The following is a 4,216-nucleotide window of genomic DNA, read 5'->3' as shown; positions in this document are numbered from 1 at the left end:
TATGCTAACTGCTGGTCCCACAAACATAACCTTTCATAGACTTTTATTTTGTCCTAGAGGCCATACACTCACTGGAAAGGTGAAAGACAGATTCAAAGAGAGGCAAAGTGAAAAATCACCCCCTAGAAGGAATGGCTATGCCATAATTCCTTCTCCTCCCTTTTCCTCTTGAGATTTTGGACATGCATGCACATATACCTGACATAATTTTCAAGCTGCCAGCTCCAAGACTTGAACCGTGATTGTTCATGTGGGAGTCCAGCCCGTCAACCACTTCACCACCTTCTGGCTCTACCTTTCATAGATTTTTAAACTCTCTTCTGTAAAATGGTATATTTTATCCTTCTTCACTGTTTTAGGTAGAGTGCTTGGGAGCTAATTAGGTCATGCAGGCAGAGCTTTCCTGATGGACTCGATTCTTCTATTAAAAAGAAATGCACTCTTCTCCGTAGCGGCCTGAGGTGATCTTTGAAAATGGTTCGCTATTCACTTGACCCAGAGAACCCCACAAAGTCATGCAAGTCAAGAGGTTCAAATCTTCGTGTTCACTTTAAGAACACTCGTGAAACTGCCCAGGCCATCAAGGGTATGCATATCCGAAAAGCCACCAAGTATCTGAAGGATGTCACTTTACAGAAGCAGTGTGTGCCATTCCGTCCTTACAATGGTGGAGTTGGTAGATGTGCCCAGGCTAAACAGTGGGGCTGGACACAAGGTCAGTGGCCCAAAAAGAGTGCTGAATTTTTGCTGCACATGCTTAAAAATGCAGAGAGTAATGCTGAACTTAAGGGGTTAGATGTAGATTCTCTGGTCATTGAGCACATTCAGGTGAACAAGGCACCAAAGATGCGCCGTCGTACGTACAGAGCTCATGGACGGATTAACACATACATGAGTTCCCCCTGCCACATCGAGATGATCCTCACTGAAAAGGAGCAAATTGTTCCCAAACCGGAAGAGGAAGTTGCACAGAAGAAAAAGATATCCCAGAAGAAACTGAAGAAACAAAAACTTATGACAAGGGAATAAAGTCAGCATAAAATAAATGTAGATAAAAAAGGAAAAAAAAAAAAAAGAAATGCAGGTCTTGTGCTCTCTTTTCTGTCATGTGAGGAAACAAGAGAAGTTGACAATCTGCAGTCTGGAAGAAAGTATTCATCAAAATTTGATCATGGGCCTAGTAGGTGCCATGGCAGTTAAGGTGCTGGCTTCCCACATGGCCAACCACGGTTCAAAATCTGGACCCAGAGACTTGAAAATCATGCTGAACACCATGTGTGTGGCTGTGCCCAAAATCCTGAGAGGAGAATGAAGGAGAAAGGGTTGTGTCATGGCCATCCACCCTCGAGGTGATTTCTCACTTTGCCTCTGTCTCTCTCCAGCCAGTGTATGTGCCTTTTGGCAAAAACAAACAAACAAACAAACAAAAAAGCTGAAAAAATAAACGACAACCAAAAAAAAGCAACTGATCATGCTTGCACCCGATGTCAGACTTATACCCTCTTGAACTGTGCAGAGGGCCAGGCGATGCCACGGTGTAACACAACTGGATTCACATGGGATGTCACGGAACATGTCAGGAATGGGAGTGTGATGTGAGGACCTTGTTAGGGTTGTTTCTTTCTTTCTCTCTCTCTCTTCCATGGAAAAAAATAAATAGGAGGACTTTATTTATTAAATTTTTTTTAAAAAGAACTGTAAGAAATACAGTTCCATTGTACATGACAGGACTTCAATAAATTGGTGAAAAATAGAATTTAAATATGAATGTATTTTGGTGTAAATATTTTTTGAAAGCCCTACATAGTTTTTTCAAACTATAAATTTTCCATGAGTTTTTTGAAGACCTTTCATATATGCCAACTGCAGCTGTTACCCAGGTTAGTGTAGCCATCTAGGGGTTCAATTTGAGTGTGGCCTAAGCCTGGAGGCTATTTCACAGACCTGTCATCCTGCTGTGGTGGGAGCCCAAGAAGCTCCGGCACCCAGGCTCTCTCTGGCAGGGGTAACAAGGTTTGACTCTTCTCACTTCTGAACTTAAGTGCTGAGCCTCACTGCTGCTGTTGGGCTCTTCTGTCCTCAGCAGTTAAGGGGTCTAAGCAACTCCCTCCAGAGGCATAGGAGAGCTAACAATCCATGGGGAAAGTTCGATTCAATAAGAAGCAGAGATGGGAAAGAAAGGGTAAATGCCTGTGCTTCTCCCTGCCTCTGAATATTTGAGACTCAGTGTTACCACACATCTGATGTGACGTGCAACAAGCAGTGTTTCCCTCTGAACTGGCTAAATGCCTGTGCTTCTCCCTGCCTCTGAATATTTGAGACTCAGTGTTACCACACATCTGATGTGATGTGCAACAGTGTTTCCCTGTGAACTGGCACTAGATTTCTCTCTCTGTCACTTTCTTTTTTATTTTTATTTTTTGGCCTGTGTGCACATGGGCTTTCTGGACATACACACACACATACACACACAAACACACACATACACAGAAAGAGATACCCATGGGGAATGGTCACGCCTCAATCCCTTCTCTTCCATCTTTCCTTTCTTTTGGGATTTTGGGCATGTATGCATATATACCCAGTGTGGATTTCAAACCGTAGATCCAGGACTTAAACTGCACAGTTGGACCACACTTGTCTAGTTGGGAGGGCATCTTTGGTTTTATTTCTGCAGTTGATACCATAGTTTATGGTCTACTTGAGAACCTTATCTTGGCTGACCAACTTCATTGAATATCTTCATTGAATATTTAGCCATTTTAACTACCACACCACCAGCTGGTCTGGGCATCACTCTTTCAAGAGAAACATAAGCACATACATTTGACACTACATTCAGAAGGACTATTTGTGTAATGAATCTTTGAAAAGAGGGAGGACGTTTACTAAAAGATTATTTCTAGTATGGAAGATAGATAAGTGAGAGTCTAACCTAGCTGCAACTTAGCTCATCAAGTCTTAAGGCTATTAAATCAAGACAAATATATTTAACTTTTCTAGTTGGGAGCGCATCTTTGGTTTTGTTTCTGCAGTTGATCCATAGTTTATGGTCTACTTGAGAACCTTATCTTGGCTGGCCAACTTCATTGAATATATTTTTCCTAAACTATTTGTGTTGCTAATTAGTTCCTCCCTAAAAAAAAATGTCGGGTCCTCCACTGAAGACTTCTAAGAATTCACTTATCATTTTTATTTGAAATATAGGAAATAATTTTGCTTTTTTAACCTTTCCTTATTTTTATGGGTTTTTACCACAGTTAAAACTAAAGATTTTATGAGTAATTAACTTTTGTTTTTCTCAGTAATAGCTCAACAAAAGTTTAACTTATTTTTCATAAAGTTGCCTGAAATCGTATTCATAATAACATAGATCAATGTTTCAAAGTTAAATGGCTGAATATATTATTCCCAAATGATTGTCTTAGGGTGAGTCAAGCAAGCAGTTCATCTCTTTTCTTTCTTTTTCTGTACTTTTTTTGGTCAGATTTTAGAAACTTCACAGGAACAACAACAACAATCATTCATTGCACTGATAATGTTATGCCAAATATAAAAAACAAGAAATAATGATATACTTTTCCCCATTTCTACCACTAATATGGTAGAAAATCAATGGGCTTGATATAAAAAATAAGCATAAGAAACCTCCAAAAGACAGAGAAAAAAAAGTAGACTGACTTAAGAATTTGGAATAGCAGAAATGAAACAATGGGAAATTTCCTAGTTTTTTGTTTGTTTGTTTTTAATGTCAAATGAATCAGACTTAGAGATGAAGATCTAGCACCTTAGAAGTGCCAATGGATACTAACCAATGAAACAGAACAAACAGAAATAAACAAAGAAAAGAACCCCCTCCCCCAACAAAGCCTGCTTCCTATAGCCAAAAGACAAGGAAAGGTTCAGCTTAACAGACGAGAAAATTTTTTAATAATTAATTCTCTATGCCTCCGAACAAAACCATGGCTTCATCACGCTAGCATGGCTGAGTGGAGGGCTTAGATCCACGCCCCCCAGGTTCCTCCCATGGCCGTAACAAAGTCTTCTTACACAACTGCCAGATGATTACGGATAAAGCCAAATAGGGGGCTGAGACGTTCATCTCTGCCAGCTGATAAAGAGCTCACCCCCTCCTCATAGCAGCAGAGACTATACAGGGACCTGCATTTCCATCTTCACCTGCAGTAACCTTCCTCACTGGGTGCTGTTAAAGGAG

At 40.4% G+C, this 4,216-nt stretch overlaps 1 pseudogene; it reads left to right on the top strand.

Annotated features, from left to right (window-relative positions):
- Positions 1-474: 474 nt before the first annotated feature.
- LOC106734529 (60S ribosomal protein L17 pseudogene) lies at positions 475-1,029 on the top strand (annotated as a pseudogene).
- The last annotated feature ends 3,187 nt before the right edge of the window (positions 1,030-4,216 follow it).

The sequence above is a fragment of the Tupaia chinensis genome, unplaced genomic scaffold, assembly GCF_000334495.1.
Source record: "Tupaia chinensis unplaced genomic scaffold, TupChi_1.0 Scaffold000022_1, whole genome shotgun sequence".
Classification (NCBI taxonomy): domain Eukaryota; kingdom Metazoa; phylum Chordata; class Mammalia; order Scandentia; family Tupaiidae; genus Tupaia; species Tupaia belangeri.
This window is presented reverse-complemented; position numbering and strand designations above follow the sequence as displayed.